Source organism: Cebus imitator, unplaced genomic scaffold (assembly GCF_001604975.1).
Source record: "Cebus imitator isolate Cc_AM_T3 unplaced genomic scaffold, Cebus_imitator-1.0 Scaffold584, whole genome shotgun sequence".
Taxonomy (NCBI): domain Eukaryota; kingdom Metazoa; phylum Chordata; class Mammalia; order Primates; family Cebidae; genus Cebus; species Cebus imitator.
In genome coordinates this window covers 1,037,054-1,056,956 of record NW_016107899.1, presented here as the reverse complement: position 1 = coordinate 1,056,956, position 19,903 = coordinate 1,037,054, and the positions used below count along the sequence as shown (strand labels likewise).

General features: G+C 45.2%; 1 long non-coding RNA gene across 1 annotated transcript; it reads right to left on the bottom strand.

The window, feature by feature from the left end:
- Positions 1-2,602: 2,602 nt before the first annotated feature.
- Positions 2,603-5,375, bottom strand: LOC108294510. The gene is made up of 2 exons (XR_001821072.1): positions 5,249-5,375; positions 2,603-2,816 (listed from the first exon to the last, which is right to left on the bottom strand). It is a non-coding gene; the product is annotated as an uncharacterized LOC108294510 (long non-coding RNA).
- Positions 5,376-19,903: the final 14,528 nt, after the last annotated feature.

Here is a 19,903-nt window from a genome sequence, read left to right as displayed (position 1 = left end):
TGCCACACACTGGCACAACAGATGATACCCACACATCAAAACACACTCACTTGCACATACCTCACACAAACACGCACTACATACACACACACACCACATGCTTTGAGTCAGTCACATGTCTGCTCACATGCTCACACACTCATTTGTACAACCTATCACATGCAGATACACTCAAACACACTTATACACATTTACACACATCACACATACATGCTTACACACTTGTCACACTCACATGCTCACACACTTGCACACGTCTCAGACACACGCTCCATACACTCACACACCACACTCACAATCACTTAAACATACGCACTTGCTTGGATACACTACACAAATTCTCATACACTCACACATAGCCACACAATTTACACATATCACTTATTCATACACTCTTACATGCATATATGTATGCCACACACATACTCATAAATGCATCATTGTACACACAGACACACACATGTTCATACACATGTCACATGCACAGTGCTCACACATACGTGTTCACACACTCATGAATACACACTCACACTTACACACATGAAGCACCCACCCCATGCTGGCAGCACTCACACAAACAGTTGGCGCCAGTTCCCAGCTCAGGTTGTCCGACCCAGACCCAGCACTGGGAGTCCCTGGGGTCCACTACTAACAAAGCCCTAAAATAAACCCCTGGGCCCGAAAGGCTGCTGGGGACACCAGAGGTTTCCTGGGCTCTTTGAATCAGGTCCTCCCTGCTCCGAGGGGAGAGCGGGAGAGGGTCTGGCTGGAAGGAGGCCAGCACTGCCCAGCCTCCCTCCCCTCCCAGACCCCCACCGACGTACCATGGGGACACCTTTGGAGAGGTGCCCAGCCTCCCTGTCCTGAGAGCTGGCCCTGGGACATGTGGACTGTGGGTCCCAAAGCCAAGACAAATGGGGTCCCTTGAGATAGTTCCCCTGAGCTGTGCCACCCTGGAGGAGACACCTGCTATGGCCATGCCCTGCCCAGCCTGCAGCAAGTTTGGGGGGCATGGGCCTCAGGGGTGTTCACCAAAGCTAGGCTCTCCACAAAGATGTGGCCAGCACTTGCTGCAAGCCAGGTGCTGTCCCAGGGCCGGGGTGTGCCCTAAGTCCCCTCTGCTCATACGGCACAGATGCTATTTGGGGAAAGGAAAAGGGAGGCAGCAAAGACCGCCCCAAACCATGCCTGACTCCGACAGCCACCGAGAAGGCCTGGAAAGCCCAGAGGCCACGGCAGGTGCTGCCCTCAGACAGGCGTCTGCAGGGGCTGGCTTCAGCGTGCTGAAGGACCCAGACGTGAGGGGCAAGGGCAGGGGCGCCCTGGACCGGGAAACGGCCAGGCCCGCTTGGGGACCAGCTCGCGCTCCAGGAAGAGGGAGCCCAGCTATGGTCAGACCGGTAAATGTGGGCAGATCAGAGCTTGGTAAGTCAAGACAAGGCAGAAGGGCCACACTGCTGTTATCAGAACGCTGGGGCTTCCTGTGCAGCAGGCGGTCATTTGATGACAGTTTCAAAAGATCCCCAGGCAGCTGCATGGGGACTCTGTGGTGGAAGGCCAGGGACACAGGGAAGCCACGTGGAGGCCTGTTGCCAGCCTGGGCGGACAGGATGAGGGGGCTGAGGGCGGTGGGGCTAGAGGGAGGAGGCTCAGGTCTGGGTGCACTTGGACGGAGAGGAAGCGGGGCTGGTCAGCAGGCTGCGTGTGTGGGAGTGCGGACGGAAGGAATCACGGAAGCCCCATTGTTTTCACTCAAGTGAACTGAGTGGGTGGTGGTCTCATTTCCTGAAATGAGAATTCTGGGGGTGGGGGAAGGAGAGGGGGTAGTGATAAAAACCTAACTTGGATCCGTGTTAACTTTGCAATTCCCATTGGATACCCCAGTGAGCACGGCAAGAAGACAGGTGGAATTGTGGAGGGTGGTGCAGGGAGGCTGATCAAGGATGGGGAAGGACTGAGACGTCCTCAGTGTGCACATGGAATTTCCAACCCGGCCCTGGATGAGATCGCCTGGGTGCCAGCTCCACATGGAGGATACAAGGGCCCAGGCCGAGCTTAGTGTGCAGGGAGAGGGGACAAAATGAGGCTGGGAGAGAGAGTGGCAAGACAGGGGCAACCCTCAGAGGGCGATGAGGTGAGATGCAAGCGCAGAGGCTTCCCAGAGCCCAGTTCAGCACAGAGCAGGGTGCACCCAGGGCGCCCTGCGGCCCAGGCTGCCTGCATCAGAGGACCCAGATCCAAGTCCCTCCGGTCACACTCTTCCCTCCCCAGGTTCTTTCATCGAACCAAAAAATCTCTCCACATGCAAAGCCACCCTCTTTAGAGACATCTTCCCTACTGTTGTCCTGACTAATGCAATTCACCAGCTACAGCTCTGCAAGACTTTCTCTCCCAAATACAGGCTTCATCTCTCAATTGCCCAGGGGGTGTGCCATGGACTCTGACAAAGCCTCCATCTCCCAGTCCCCACCCTCTGTCCCCTGCGGTGGATTATCACCTCACATTTTTGCCTCCATGAAGGCTGTGGAAGCCCCCAGGGAAGGACCCTCTCCCCTTCTGAAGGCACATTGTGTCTTTGTGTCACCTCACCAAGTCATGAACATTAGCTCATTCAACTTTAATGAGCTTAGCACGCAGCAGGGGTGCAGCAATTTTGGAGAGTGAATTGACTTCAATTGTCAGCTTCCAGCCAGCATGACGTCACCAGGTCTTAGCAGAGAAGCCCATGGCCGTAAGGCTTCCCCATGCTCTGCAGGATATCTCTGAGGCCTGAGGCCAGCCAGGACACAGTGAATTGACGCTCATAGAAGCATTTTCTGGGAAGAGAGTGCAGACTTTTATTGGAATTATCAGTGATAGATACACTTTTTTTTCTTCTGTTGCATTACAGCTATTGATTCTAATCTTATTCAACTCTGAACAATTCCAGGGAAAGGGCTGTTGCCTTCACCTCCTGTTGCTGATTTGAACAGACACGTGGCACATTTCTCCTAGGATCTGGCTCCCCCTGAGTCCTTCTTCCTTCTAAATTCCTGGGTGGCTTTGGTCTGGGGTCCCTGTGTCCCTGTTCCTCCAGCCCACATTCCAAGTGATGCAAGCACTTCATTGGAACTGCTCCAAAGAGCCACCTCGAGCCTTGCCCTGTCCAGGGATGGAGGTTTGGAGTCCAGGAAGTCTGCACACCAAGTACCAAGGTGGGTCTGCAGAAACAGGAAGCCCCAAAAATGGCATCCCTAACAGAACCCCATTCAAACTTGCTGGGCCTTTTAGATTGTTTTTTATACAGCCTGGTGGTACCTGTTAAGTCCACAAACATTTGTGGAGCACCTGCCAGGTGTCTGCTGTAGGCTCCACATGCCGTTGTGAACAAAACAGACAAACATCTCCTCCCTAATGGAATTCACCTTCTAATGGAGCAGATGGTAAACACAGTAAGTTAGGAAATGTCTGTAGTATGCTAGCTGGGGATGAGTGCCCAGGAAAAAAGGAAATAATGACCGTAGTGATAAAGAGCAGCATCACAAACACTTGCACAGCACATGCCACACTCCAGACTGCTCTCAATATTCTCTGCGGCCGGGCATCGCGGCTCACGCTTGTAATCCCAACACTTTGGGAGGCTGAGGCGAGAGGATCGCTTGAGCCCAGGGGCACACAACCTGGGCAAGATGGGAAGTCCCCGTCTCTAGTAAACCTTAAAAATGAGCCAGGCACCTATAGCCCCAGCTACTCAGGAGGCTGACACAGGAGGATCCCTTGAGCCCAGGAGTGCAAGGCAGACATGAGCTATTATGGTGTCACTGCATTCCAGCCAGGGTAACAGAGCCAAAGATAAATAATAAATGTTCTGTGTGCATTTGCTCATTAAAACCCTCAGAACAACTGCCTGAGGCTGGTATTGCTATGATTCCCATTTAAATATGGTAAAAGTGGGGCCCAGAGGACAAGGGAGAGGCCGCGGTCAGGGAAGTCCGCTCGCACGCTGTGTGCTTGGTGGTGTGCTGGCTGAATCTGGTCATTGCCGGGAACCTTTATGGTTAGCTACAACCCGGTGCCTGCTGGAGGGGCGAGCCACTCACGGGAGCCAAGCATAGCTTCTTTCCACCTCCCTACCCGTGACTGCTTTTTAAGAAAGAAAGGAGAAAGAAAAGAGAAAGAGCATACACAAAATTTGAATGCTGTATAAAACCTAATGTTTTTGGAGCAATGGAAAAATAAGCAGTGCGGTGAAGTAAACAGGGAACAAACAACTAGCGTATGTTTACCTAGATGTGAAGAATTGTTTCCAGATCAAATGGTTTGGAATGAGAACTTCCACACCTTGAATATAAACTCAGATTTGCCAACTGTGAGAACCATTTAAAATGCTACTTACTTTAAAGGATGAGAAGCCTGAAAACATGTTTTAGGGAAGAAGAGAACTAGAAGGACAGTGGGCACGTGTAGGCCACGGTATCATACAGGTTCAGCAGGACAATGGGGAAAAAATAGAAACACGGAGACCTCCACCAGCCCCCTCTCCGAAGCCGAGGAGTCTTGCTCAAACAATGTCTGATTGAGAGAGAATGATGGGGGAAATGCCAATTCCACATTTCCTATCTCTACACCTTAGCATTGTCAGAGCCCCACGGAGACGGGATACAGAAAGACCAGCCCGACAGGCGAGGGAGGGGAGCCATGCCTCCTGGAACCGTGCCAGGCAATGTGGAAGTCATTGAGATTTACCAGCATCATTTCCATAATCACTTTTGGATGCACAATAGTTGAAGACTGTGCCTGGATTCCCCTTTGCTAGAATTCTGGGGTCACAGCATCAGCATAGAAGGTGGCCAGCCTTTGGCTTTTGCGGCCATTCGTGGAGTCTTTATGGAAGAGCAGCATGGCCAGGAGACCCCAGCTGCGTCACCCCGGCTGCAGTGTGCGAGGCTGCAGTGCTGGCCCCAGACCTGCCCAGTCATGCCTTCGTGGTCAGCTGTTCATGTCATCTGCTACCATGGTAAGAAATGGTTTTTATAAAGCCATTTATGAGTTATGAAAGTCCATTATTTTCCAACTGAGAAGGTAGACATCAAACTGCAGAATCAATGAGGCGGTCATGCTTTTGAAACCTGAGTGCAAGCAGTGGCGCCTTCTGCTGTGTAAGAGCCAATCAACTTGGCCCATTTCCCATTTCCCATTTCCCCTTCTCTAGAACACTGAACTGCAGAGTTAGATAGGCAGACGGTGCCCGTGACCATGAGCCTTTCACCTGCTCCACAGTGAACGAAAGCTCACCCCAGAGCAGGCTTACACCCTGCAGAGGTCTGTGCCAGGTCCACAGTTCTCAGGGACGCCCTGAGTTCATCCAGAAGGGCTCAGACATTTGCCTACACCAGGCCCACGCTGGGGTCAGCGTGGAGGGGAGGGTTACGCCGGGACCACCGAGTCAGCACATTGTGGACCAATAATAGCGCCTCTCCAACAGGGAAGAGCAATGCCCTGAAGACTGCTGGCCGTGTGTTCAGTGATTCTCACAGAGCACAGAAAATGAAACATCAGAGAAACTGCCCTTAGGCAGGGCTGGCAAATATCTTCCCCACTGGGCCCAGGCTGACTTCACCTCCAGGTCTTCCTCCACACACATTCCACAGCCCAGCCAGTCCTCCAGGGCGGAACTCAAGATGAATCTATTCACTGTCTCTGCTCACTTGGGAGTGACGGAGGATGCACAGCTGAGGTCGGCATCTCGGCCATGGCTCCTGGACCAGGTGAGGGTGGGAAGGAGCCATGTGATGATCCACACTCCAGTTTCTTGTCCAAGGCTGCCTGTGGCTGATGTGCTGCTATTTGGGGAGAAAAGGGAAACACGCAGGCTTGTCTCAAGCGTTCCCGGAGGATGTGAGACGGCCGCCCATGGCTGAAAACTCACGTGGTTCATGAAAGTGCGTGACATCTGGACCTGAGACCCAGCTTACCAAGGCCTCACCCCTCAGTGTATTCATCTATGAAATGGGGATAGTATTAGCATTGGAGGACAAGTAAATCAGCCAACGTGTGTAAAGTGTTCAGAAGGTGCCTGCTGTCTTTGATGAATGCAGCCAGCAGCTGGGCTGGGGCGGTTGTAGGTGACTGGCAGTGGAAGAGGTGAGAACAGAAGGAAGGCCCCACCGCAGAGGGGCCAGCGGCCATGCAGGCTGATCCAACAGGAACAGTGGCCGCAGCGGGGAGCCTCGACCCTGGAGCTGGTCATGCTGTGCAGGTGGGGCGGGCAGGGGGCTCCCAGGTAGAGCATGGGAGGAGAGGGTTGTGTTCCCAAGTCTGGAAGGGGCTAGAGCAAAAAGAGACCTGGGCAGGCCCAATAAGGCCTGGCAACTCGGTGTCCTCCGCAGACGCAGTGCTTCCTACCAAAGCAGGTTCCCAAATCCCGGCTTCTTCCTGCCTCTCGGCCATTCGTTGCTCCTTCAACCATCAGAGAGTCCGAGTCTCCTCCTTCAGTGACTTACCAACGCTACACTATTGCTCAGAATCTCCACTGTAAATCAGGCTAGTGTTAGGATAAACACTAATGCTTAAGGCAAAAGCCTTGGACTCCACGAAGGAGTGGACACGGTAAGGCATCCTTCCGGCACATCATCCCGGAAACCTCATCTGACACCCTCCACCATGGGCCCTGCACCCGGGAGGGGATGCCCAGACAGTTGCGCACACAGAAACATTCATCCACACTGGTTCGCTCTGCAGTCCCGGAAGGCCATCAAACGGAGTGGGAAAAAAAGACGTCCTGGGGCAAAAGACAAAGTGCAACTCGATACCCTGATCTCCTGTAAGCAGAGTTCTAATTATCGGAATCGTTTCTTCAGCAATAGTACAGAGAGACTGCAACAGATCTGAAACTCCAATAGGCTTTGTCCAACCTGGCAGAGTGGATTCTTAAATCTGAAATCATCCACAGCACCCACTTTCCGAACTGGGCCAATTTTCAGACCTAAATTACCTCTGGCTCCACGGTAGCATCTGCCCATGAAATCAGCTTCTACCAAAAGCTTGAACTCTCCAGGAGCAATTATCTGGAACAGCCTCCAAACTGCATTTTTGCCATTTGAGACTGTTTTCCGCAATTGCCAGCCATCTTGCCTGTTAGCATGCCTGTGGGAAGGGCAGGCTGGCGGTTACGGCATTGAGTCCCTAATTGAAGTTGTTGTCCTTGAATCCTTTATGACCATCAGACATAACACCCGGTGAAAATGACGCCAACTGCATTTAGAGTTATTCAAAACCTGCCACCTCGCAGAGGAAAAGTTCAGCCCACCCTCAGGGATGCAGGTCTTGACTCTGTCCTGGCTGAACGCTCAACAATTCTCCTCTGCAAACTCCCAAAAGGGGACTTGATGATCTCTTCCACATAGCACTTAATGAGGAAGCAAAAACTATTTTCGACTGAGGGAGTGTTTTTGCAAAGTGGAAATCAAATCCATTTGTTAATCTTCAAAAACTGTGGGCTGTGCAGATTCTTGGGAAGGCATTAAGCACATGCATCACAGCAGCGATGGACTCTCAGCAAATGGACCCGACAGCTCCATAACCAAGCGCTTGCCTGGGGGAACTCCTCCCAGCAAACGCTTCTCAAATGGACAGCCTGGGTCCTGTTCGCCATGCTGGCGGTGATCTATCACCAATAGATATTATAACATCAACCTTCTCTGCAGAGTTTATGGGTGATTTTTTTGCACAGAAATAAGGATTGTGGTTTACAACACTGCAGTGGTCTTAAGCTCAAAGTCCTCATTCGTCAACCGGAGAGTTCTTTATTTTGGTTATCCCCCAATTACATGTAACACAGGCTCCATCAAGACAGCGACAGTGTGTGTTTGCTTGATTAAAGTAAGCCCGCGGGCAACAGGATAGATTCCTAACCCCTAACTTTTACTTAAACTAGAATATACGAACAGGAAAATGCAGAAAACAAATCTGCCAAACAATGTTTCAGTTTTCTCATGCCTCAAAATTATCTGCTCAGGTCAGGGCTGTTATTTTCTCCAATGTGAGTCCTTTTGAGGGCAAAATCAGCGCTGCCTCTCCCATATGCCCTCATCAGATGATTTCAGGCAGAACTTTCCTGAAAACACTGAGCCACATTGGCCTAGAGGGTCGGTCAGTTCGCATTTGCTCAGTCCTGACTATTCACATGGAGTCGTGCTAATTTCCATTCACCTAAGAAGTAAAGGTTTCCCAGAGCTGGTTCCAAACCTTGCTTGTATGCTACGGAACTTAGATGATTCTGTGAAAAACTGAGAAGGCTCCAGATATCTGAGACAGCTGCGAGGCATGTGCTCGGAACGCCTCTGTGGAAAAGCAAATCTTTCTGTGTTTCAGTGAAAACGCCCATGAGGTTTCAGTCCTCCCTCCTCTGAAGAGGCAGAGGAGACATCCAGCCACTTTGGGTTTCGACAGAGGAGGGTTAAGAAGTTGGGCAACACCAGCACCAGTGAACCCTCAGGGACCGGGAGAGCAGCAGCCTGGTTTGGTTTTCAGTCACCCGCTGCAGTGGGAACAATGATGAGGGGGTGAGATCAAGTTCAAGAACAGCACACACAAGCAAAAATCTAATTGTTCCTGTTGTTACATTCTGAACATCTCCTCCTCTGTTTTCTTTTAAAGAGCATTGTTCAGAAGGTTAAATTTGCTGGCTAAGACATCCCCTGAAAAGCTTAGTAACTTGGAATTTTGGTGGCCATAGTTTTCTTCCTGTGTGAGCTTCCCTCCAAGGTTAATCTTAAATATAGAATCGCCCTCCTCTTTCTTTCCAAATCCTTCCAAGCCATCCAAGTACATGGTTAGGCTCCATTCCTGTTCTCGGTGGAGTATACCGTCATCTCTGCCAGACTTCCTCCAGCTGCCGCCCATGAGCGCATCTGCTGTAGAGTTCCCCACTTGAAAGATGTCCCAGAAAGCCTGGCCCCGTCTTATTCCCAGAGGAATCCCAGAGCCCGGGAGACAATGGCTAACAGCTGGCCCAGAGATTGTTTCACAGACTTTTGAAGCCACAACTGGCAAATTTTAAGAATATGATGGAGTGCAGGCAGACTGGTTTGCCTGAGCTGATCCGGACCAAAGGCAGTGTGGGAAGAGGACAAGTGGCTGTGGCTGAGGACGGAGCAGGCCACTACTTCTGGCTTGCACGGTCTGTCCATCCCTAGTGCTGGGCATCTGCGATTTGTTTTCAAATTTCAATAGTTTGCGGGGTATAGGTGGATTTTGGTTACATGGATAAGTTCTTTAGTGGTTGTTTCTGAGATTATGGTGCACCCATCTCCCTGAGAAGTATACACTGTACCAATGTTTAGGTCTTTCTTTTATCCATCACTCCCCTCCCACACTTTCCCCTGATTCCCCGAAGTCCATTATATCTTTTTTTTTTTCTTGAGACAGAGTCTTGCTCTGTCACCCAGGCTAGAGTACAATGGCTCAATCTCGGCTCACTTCAACCTCAGCCTCCAAGATTCAAGCGATTCTCCCACCTCAGCCTCTCAAGTAGCTGGAAATGCAGGAACGTGCCACCATGCCCAGCTAATTTTTGTATTTTTGTAGAGACAGGGTTCCACCATGTTGGCCAGGCTGGTCTTGAACTCCGGACCTCCGGAGATCCAGCTGCCTCAGCCTCCTGAAGTGCTCAGATTATAGGTGTGAGCCACCGCACCTGGCCCATTATATCATTCTTATGCCAGTGCATCCTCATAGCTTAGCTCCAGCTTATAAGTGAGGACATACGATATCTGGTTTTCTGTTCCTGAGTGACTTCACCCCAAATAATGGTCTCCAGATCCATCCAGGTTCCTGCAAAGGCCATTATTTTGTCCGTTTCATGGCTGAGTAGCATTCCATGGTGTATACACGCCACATTTTCTTCCACTTATCGGTTGATGGGCATTTAGGTTGGCTCCGTATTTTTGCAATTGCAAATTGTGCTGCTATAAACATGTTGTAGGGCACCCATGATAATATAATTGCTTCCATCTTGGTCACTATCTGCCATATCATAAACACAAAATTATGACTTCACAAGAGGATGGGCCAAATGAGAAGCAGAACTGTAAGGGAAGGAATGCTTGTTAAAGTAAAACTATTCTCAATAATTGAGAGAGGAATTTTAGAAACTAACTCTGGCCAAGAGGTTTTTTTAATTTATGTTCTCAGCATCAGAGCTGTGTCCAAACCATCCCTGCTGACACAGCCATGACAGCTAGGATAAACAAGCCTTCAAGAAACTGTCTGAGGAGGCACATGGGAGCTGCCGCTGGGCCTTCCCAGGAGCTCCCTGACTTCCCGTGCCCACTGCCTTCCCACCACAAAGGTGGGCCCGTCCACTTATGATTTTGAAACTAAAGCAAATTTAGCATGCAGAAACCATGCCTCAGGGTGGAAAATAGCTCATCTCTACTGGAAAACACCGACAGCCCATTTGATTCATTTGCTGAGCAAAAAATCACAGTGAGAGTGTCCAAAATGAGGCAGCAAGAGGAAGGAACTCACAGGCACATGGGGAGAGGTCACGTGGCGGCAGCGTCTGCTCAGCATTCCCCAAACTGCCTCCCGATCAGCAAGAGGAAATGAAGGACAGTCCTCCAGCACTGCCACTCAGAGGACTTGGTATAAGGAGAAGCTGCAGCCCGCACTGGTCCTACTGCTCCTGCTCCAATAGCTTGGGCAAGCTATAGGATTTCCAGTCCCATTACTAATACAAGTTAGCATAAACATACCTTATCCAAACAGGGAGGAAAAGACACACAGTATGTGTAAATACATACTATAGATGCATAATACATAAAGCGTGTCTATAACCTAAAGATCTCGTGGCCAGGCACAGTGGCTCACGCCTGTAATCCCAGCAGTTTGGGAAGCCCAGGAGGGTGGATCACCTGAGGTCAGGAGTTTAAGACCAGCCTGGCCAACATGGTGAAACCCCGTGTCTACTAAAAATACAAAATTAGCCAGGTATGGTGGTGTGCGCCTAGAATCCCAGCCACTTGGGAGGCTAAGGCAGAAAAATCGCTTGAACCCCGGAGGCGGAGGTTGCAGTGAGCCAAGATTATTCCATTGCACTCTAGCCTGGATAACAAATGCAAAACTCTGTCACACAAAAAATAAATACAAATAAAAAATTGAATAAATAAGATTTTGTATAAAAATATGAAATCAGGCTAGACAGCAAGCAAAGAATGCAATGCACTTGCAACTGACATTTCCCCAATAGTGCATTAAATGCCAGCAGGGCTGAACTCCAGATCCCATCGTCATAAACAGAACAATGGGGAAAGTAAAGATTTTAGTTTCATGCACGTGCATTCAACCCGGGCACCAACAGATCTGATAGCACATGGGTCATCCAGACAATTAAAAGAATGTCACTGAGTTTCCAATAAGGGTAAAGAATTCAGGAAAAAAGAGTTCTGGAAACTCCATTGCCCACCCCGCCCACCCCCATTACCCAAACCCTCTGAAATGGAGCTGTCCCATTTGCCCTGAACACCTCTGCAAAAATTTATGATTGGAATCATGTATGTGAAAAGAATGCCACCCTAGGGGACCGGGGGATTGCACTCTGGACAGAGGACGGTGTGGGAAGGAGCCAGGTGGTCTTGCGGGAGATGCTGCAAAAGTGAGATGTGGCTGCACAGGAAACACTTCCTAAAAGTCAGAAGAAAAAGTTTGTGCTCAGCAGCTGGGGGAGGGTGAGAGGAAATAACTCAGAAATCTGAATTGTGTCCTACAATACAATATATTCCATCCTGATCAACCAAATAGCTGGCAGGAAAAGTGCTTTGAGTTTTATATCCTTTTCTCCAGACAAAGAGCTCTGTGTATGGCTGTGTATTTGAATAGGTGCGCTTGCGGGACAGCTGCTGAGATGCGACCCTGTGCTTGGAGCAGAAAGAGCTGATGCTACTCCCGGAGCCACACAGAGCCGCCTGTGGGAGCCGGACGCTGACTGCCACTGGGGGGCCCATCTCAGAGACAAATCCAGACTCACATTGTGTCACACGTCCCACAGACATCTAACAGGAATGGAAGAGTTTTCTAGAACCTCAGACACACTGCCTGGGGTCAACTCGCCTTGATCAGTTACTACCTAGTTTCTCTTAGCAAGTAACTCAGTCTCTGTATGCCTCAGTCTTCTTATCTGTAAAATGAGAACAATAATAGTCCTTACTTAATGGAGTGGTTGTGAAGATTAAGGAGTTAGTAAGTGTAAAGCACTTAGGCAGGAATGATCTCTTGAGAAATGTTAGCTGCTGTGGTTGTGGGACATCAGGACATCGTTCAGTAAGTGGTGGCTGATGCTATTGTTTCAAGAAAACCCCTCTCCGTGCAGCAACAATGAACAACAATCAACAACTATTCCTGAGCTGAGAATGCACACCCACTTAGAGTAAGCAGGCTGTTATATGCTCCATGCTTCACCGTATCTGTCACTTTCATATTTCTTATTTAAGAGATGATCCCAAACTTTCCACACTTAATTTTATTAACAATTCCCCAATTAACCTGCAAACTCCACTAAGTCAATTTCTTTCTATACCTTTCTCGATTTGCCAGAAGCGTAGTCAACAGGTGAGGAGGAAAATGAAACATTCGGTTATAGAATCTACATATCCCTCACCCGGCTGTGAAGAGATAAATATACTGTGGCAGAACCCTTACGTGAGGAAAGAGAAGAGAGACCGGTCCTGTGATTGTCAGAAAAAGAAGTTGGATTTGTCTGAATTTGACCAAGAACCTCTTCGCAAATCTAACGCTTGGCTTCTTTTATTAATATGTTTTCAATACAATCTACTTTCAGCTTCAGAGGAGAAACTGACAATATCCAAATTTCTGCCCAGTTTCCTAATGTGCTTATAAAGGTTTATATACTATTCATTTTTGACAAAAGTTTTACTGTGAAATTTGTAGATTCACATGCAACTGTAAGAAGCACAGCAGAGAGATACCTGTTCCCTTTATGCAGATTCCCCCAGTGCGACACCTGGCAGAATTGCAGTACAATAGCCCAGCATGGCACAGACATTTCTGATGTTAGAACACCACATTTTGACATTATGTAGCCACACACCCATCTACCACACCCACTATCTCCCTAAGCCCAGCCAACCACCAATCTAGTTTCTGTTTCTATAATTTTGTCACTTCAAGATGTCAAACAGATGTCACTTTGGGATTGCCTTTCTTCACTCACCATCATTATTCCTGGGAGACTCATCCAGATTGTTGTGTGTGAATAGTTATTTCCTTTTTATTATGACTTGTGCCCCATGCTGTGGTCTTGCCCCCGTTTGCTTAGTCATTCAGTCTTTGAAAGACGTCTGCACTGGTTTAACTTTGGAACTTTGCAAATAAGGCGCTATGAACCATCCCATACAGGTTTTTGTGTGAATGTAGGCCTTCATCTCCTTAGAATCTGTGTCCAGAGTGCACATTATGGGTTACACTGCACGTTTAGCTTCTTAAGAATCCACCATGCTGTACAGTTTTACATTCTGTCGGACAATGTGTAAGTGGTCTGGATTTTTGCCAGGATTTGGTATTGTCACTATGTTTTACTTTAGCTATTCTGATCAGTGTGTAACAGTGTCTAACTGTGCTTTTAACTATCATTTCCCTGCTAATGATGAAAGTCTTTCCATGTGCTCATTTGACACACACACATATATCCTCTTCAGTAAAATGTCTTTTCCTGTCTTTTGTCTATGTTTTAATTGCTCATTTTTCCATTATTCAGGTTTACAGATGTTATGGATTTCAGATATTGGCCCTTGGTTAGATACGCGGCTTGCAGATACCTTCTTTCAGCCTGTAACTTGTCTTCCGCTCCTTTAACAGGGTCTTCCGCAAAGCAAACATTTTTAAGTCCAGTTTACCAATTTTTCTATCTATGGGTCGTGCTTTCTTTGATGTCAAATCTAAAAACCCTTTGCTCAGCTCTAGATTGCAAAGGTTTTCTCCAATTTTTTTTCCTAAATGTTTTACAGTTTACATCTAAGTCTGTGATATATTTTGAGTTAATTTTTGTACAAGTGTAAGACAGACCAAAGTATAATATCTTTTGGCCTAAAAGACACTCAAATTGATCCAGCAGTGTTTGTTGGAAAGCCTATCTTTCCTCCTTTAGATTGTTTTTATTATTTTGTTAAAGATCAGTTGGGCATATTTGTGTGGGTCGATGTTGGGGTTCTCTACTCTTTTGCTTTGATCAAATGCCCATCCTTCTACCAGTGTGCCACAGTCTTGATTACAGTAGCTGTGTGATGCATTTTGAAAGCAGGTGGACTGATTTCTCCTACTTTATTCTTTTTCAGAATGGTTTTACCTATTCCAGTTGCTTTGCCTTTCCATATAAGTCTTAGATAATCCTGTGTATATCTAGAAAATATCTTGCCAGGATGTTGATAAGAATTGCATTAAACTTGTGTGTCATTTTGAGGAAAACTGACATTCTTATTACATTGAATCATCAAATCCATGAACTCTGTCTCTCCATTAAGATCTTCTTTGGTTTCTTTCATCAATGTGTGTACTTTTTATCATTCAAGTCTTGAATTTTCATTTTTGACTGATTGATTGTGAGTGAGATTTTTAAAAATTTTATTGTCCACATGTGCACTGCTAGCATGTAGAAATCCTATTGATTTTTAAGCATGTAATACAGTCTTGACCTTGCTGAAGTAACATTAATTCTAAGAGTTGTACTGTAAGTTCTTGAGCATTTACACATAGCTGACCAGCAAATAAGACAATTTCATTTCCATTTCAATCTGTGCGTCTTTTACTTCTTTTTCTTGACTAACACCCAGGGTAGAACTTCCAGCACGACGCTCAGTAAGGGATTAAGAGCTAACATCCCTGTCTTTACCTTTGGTGTAAAGCATTCAGCTTCTCTTTCATCTTCAGATACAATGTTAGCTGTGGGCCTTTTGCACATGTTCATTCTTCATCAGGTTGAGAGAATTTCCTTTTTTCCTATTTTTCTGAGAGCTTTTAATACGAATGGCTGTTGAATTCTGCAAAATGTTTTTTATGTTCATATGTATGCTATTGTAATTTGTTCAGTTGACAGGGAAGATTACACTGATTTTGAATATTGAACCAGCCTTAAATCCCTGAATAAAACCAACTTGGTGACAGTGTACAACTTTTCTGATACATTGCTAAATCTACTTGCTAATAATTTTGCTAAAGAATTGTATATTCCATCATCTCTCTGTAGGGACCATAATCTGAAGATTTTTTTTCTTTTTCTACTCTCTTTTTCTGGTTTTGGTATAAAGGTAATACTAGTTTCGTAAAACGATTGAGAAGTGTTCCCTCCTCTTCTATTTTCTGGAAGAGTTTCTACAGAATTTATACTAATGCTTCTTTATACATTTGGTCAACTGAACCAGTGAACCAGGCCTGAGATTTTTTTTCAGGAATCCAGTTATGAATTCAATTTGCTTAATAGTGATAGGATAATTCAACTTATTTCTTTCATATTGGATGAGTCCAGGCAGTTTGTTGGTTTTTGAGGAATGCGTCCATTTTACCTAAGTTGCAAAATCTATGTATGAAGAGCTGTTCATGGTATTCCTTTACTGTCCTTTTGATGTCTGTAGGATCTAAATGACGTCCCTGATCATCTGTGACAGTGACATTTGTGATGTTGCTAACTTGTTTCTTCTTTCCTTTTTTTTTCATCAGTGGTGTTTGGTTTGTCAATTACATTGATCTTTTCAAAGAGCTGGCTCTTCGTTTCATCGTTTTTTTCTCTATTATTTTACTGTTTTCAATTTCATGTGATTTCCGCTTTTATCTTCTGTCGGTTTTAGATTTCCTTTCTTCTTTTTTCTGTAGGCTCTTAGAATGAGATCTTAAGTTACCAATATAACATTTTCTTCTTTTCTAATGTATGCATTTACTGCTATTGATTTCTGCTCCAGCATTGCCTTAACTGAGCCCTAAAAATTTTCATATGTTGTATTTTCATTTTTGTTGAAGTTAATGTATTTTTTTTTAATTTTACTTTTCACTTCTTCTTTGACCCGTGGATTACTTAGAACAGGTTGTTTAATTTCCAGGTGTTTGGAGATATTTCTGTTGGATTTTTGCTTTTAATTTCTAGTTGCACCCAGTCATGACTGGGGAACACTCAGTATCACTTCAGTTTTTATACTTGCTGAGGTTTGTTTTACAGCTCAGGATATGGTTTATGTTGCTGTAACATCTCTGGGCACTGGCAAAGAATCTGCTGTTGGGTGGCGTGCTCTACATATGTTAATTCGATCTTGTCAATTAGACATTGTTGACTCCTTTTATTTCTTTGTTGATTTTCTATTTGTTCAATCAAATGTTGAGAGATGGGTAGGGAAGCCCTCAAGTATAAATAAATATTTATTTATTTTTTCTTTCGGCTTTATCTATTTGCCTCACGTATTTTTCAACTCTATTTTTGGTATATTTGCCTTCTTGATAGATTGGCCCCTTTTATCTTTACATAATTTCCTTCTCTGTCTTTGCTCTGAGGCATACTTGATCTGATATTAATACAGCCACTTCTGTCTTCCATAATTAATGTCTGCATGACCTATATTTTTTCGTTATTTTACTTTCAATCTGCCTATCCAGTAGTGTTTGAATTGGGTGTCTTGTAGACAGTATATAGTTGGCCATATTATTTAATCCACTCTTCCAATTTCTGTTTTTTATTTTAAATATTTAGACCATTTATATTTAATTTAATTATTGATATGTTAAGGGTTAGGTCTGCAATTTAATTTTTTGTTTTCAGCTTTTTTCTGTTTTTTTTTAATTGTTTCATTTTTCCTGCCTCTGACTTTTATTTAAACATGTTTCTAATTCCATTTTTTTTAATCTATGGGGTTATTTTTGGTAAAACTTTTAAAGTGGTTTCTCTAGGTACTATACTATATACACAAAATTTATCACACTTTTATTGGTGCCATCATTTTACCTGTCCAAATAAATTAGAGAAATTTTACCTCCCTTTGTGTCTCTTTACCTTCCCCCACTTATAAAATAATTGTTGTAAATATTTCCTCTATGGCCTTCAAACATAATTTGGGAAACTCAAAAAGATGAAGAAAACCTGTTCTATGTAGTCTTATTTTGGCTTACCATGTTCTTTCTTTTCTCCTGATGATCTGAGTTTCCTTCTCTTATCATTTGCATTCTGTTTGGAGAACTTATTATAGCCATTGTTTAGGGTAGGTTTTTTGGTGTCAGATTCTCTTTGCTTCCCTTCATTTGAAAACGTTTTGGTTTTCCCCTCATTCCTGAAGAAAATGTTCACTGGGTTGGCAGCTCTTCCCTTAAAACACTTGAAAAATGTTCTGCCATTTCCTTAAGATTTTCACGATTTCTGATGAGAAATTTTTTGTCATTAAAGTTGCTTCTCCTCTATGGGTAAGTTGTTGTTTTTTTCTGACTACTCTTTAATATTTTTTCTTTGTCTTCAGTTTTCAGAAGTTTAATTATGATGTGCCTCAGGTGTCTGCTATTCGAAGGTATCTCAGCTCCTTGAATCAGTAGATTTATTTCTGTTGCCAAATTGGAGGAGATTTAGCAATTGTTCCTTCGAATGCACTTTCTCCTCACCCTCTTTCTCCTATTCCTGTGGAATCTGACAGCACGAATGTTCAGTCTTTTGTTATACCCCCACAGGTCCCTATGGCTCTCTTCCATTTTATTCACTCTATTTTCTTTCTGTTGTTCAGATCGGTTAATTTCTCTTATTTTTTTTTTCCAATTCACTGATTCTTTTCACGGCTCCCTTCTTTCTGCTCATAAGCCCATCCACTTCAGTTATTTTATTTTTAAGTTCTAACATTTCCATTTGGTTCTTCTGTATATATTTGCTGAGTCTTTTTTTTTTCTTTTCATTTTTTTCAAGTGTGTTCAAATTGTTTATTGACACGTTTTTGTCATGGCTATTTTAAAATCTTTTCAGATAATTCTGATATCTCTGTCTCTGGGTGTTGGCATCTGTTCATTGTCTTTTGTCCTTCAGTTTAGGATCTTCCTGGGTTTTTGAATGGTGAGCAATTTCCATGTTCAAGTGATATTTCCCGTCTCGGTGGGCATATTCACATTTAGAGCTTGGGTATTCTGATTTAGCTGATTTTTTTTCTTGTCAGCACTCCTGCAGGGGAAGAGGGCAGGATGCAGCATCATTACTACCAGGTGGAAGTAGAAGTTCATGTTCTTCATGGCATCTCTGTTGGCACCCGAGGGCACCGCAGGGATGTTGTTCCTCATCACTGCCAGGCAGATGTGGGAGTTCCAGCTCTACCTGTGACCTCCACTGGCACCATGATGGGGCAGGGTGGGGTGGTCTCATTCTCCTTGGGCCACAGTGAAAGTCCTGATGTTCCACTAGGGGTTTTCTGATACCACCCCAGCTGATAGCAGAGGTACCTCATTACTGCTGGGTAAGAGTGAAAGTCCAGGCTCTCCACACGGTCCCACTGACACAGGGGTGGCAGGGGTTCATTACCAGCTGGCAAGGGTGAAGGTTCAGCAGTCCTATTTGACCTCCTCTGCACCATCCGGGGAGGATGTAGAGGCATCTCATTACAGCCTGCCAAGTGCAAGAACTCAAGCTCCCTACTCAGCCCTTGCTGGCATGAGTGGGGTTGGGCCCAGCTTGCTCAGCGGCATTTGGCTGCAATAAAGCAGTGTTGTCTTGGAGTTTTCGGCCTTGCTGCCCTTTTCCTGGCTTTGATTGGAGAGAACATGCTTCTCTTGGCGTTTTTTGTTCTCAGCCTGTTACTGTTTCCAGTTTCCTGGCTTCTTCAGCTCCAAGTCTAGCACATCTGGGGTCAAAAGAAAACCCAGGGAATTCATGACTGTGTCTTCTCCTGTCCCAAGGTCCACATTGCCTTCTTCTCTCCGCCATTCACAGTCTCCTTATGATTGGCTCCTGTATGAATCCCTGCATTTTCAATTACGTTTAGATGGAGGAACGGGGAAAAGTATGTCCACTGCACCCTCCTGGAAGCAGAAACCTCAATTCTCACATTTTTAATCTCATGACTTTAATATAACTTAAACTACTAAGTGAAATGACATTACATGGCCATGGTGAGATAATTTAAAGCTCAAAATTAATGTCAAAACCGCCATATCATTGTTTATACTCTGATAATGCAGTTTTACATTTTATAAAGAATATTATCAAATATTCTCTGTATTTCATACAGAATATTAAAGTATTATAAGGATTGTATATATTTCAATAAATAAGCTTGAGATATACAAATAATTTTTTAAATAGTACATAATAGAAGAAGTAAAAACATATATATAGTCACACATTATATATATAATATATACACTATCTATATAAAGAAGATGCAACCTTAACTTTACAATGGCACCATTGAAAATGTTCAATCAAAATACTTGTTAAATCTTTATTTTATGAGGCACTCCACTGGATGCTGTGGAGGGCTTAAACATGAAAAAGACAGAAGTCCTAGCCTCCAAGAACTGACAGTAATTCATTTAAATACATGAGACTCAGAAACACTGGATTTTAACTGGAGGGCCTAGCAGGCATCATGGAGGAGAAAAATGTTCAAGGTGAGCCTTGAAGAGTGGGCAGACCTTTATTGATCACTAATTGTGTGCCAAACAGCTGTTATCTACAGGAAAGACAGGCATCTCCAGCAAAACTAACAGCTGAGTAAATCCCTAGAGGCAGGAATGTGCCTGCAAAAATGCAAGCCACAGCAGGTCTCGGAGTGTAAGTGCAGAATGTGCTTAGGAGAAAGAAATCATAGTGTACAAGTTACCACGAGCAATAAGCGCCTAATGTCTCCCATGGAACTCACAGCCCACAACAATAATCCCTGAAGGTTTTTGATAGGGAGAAGGG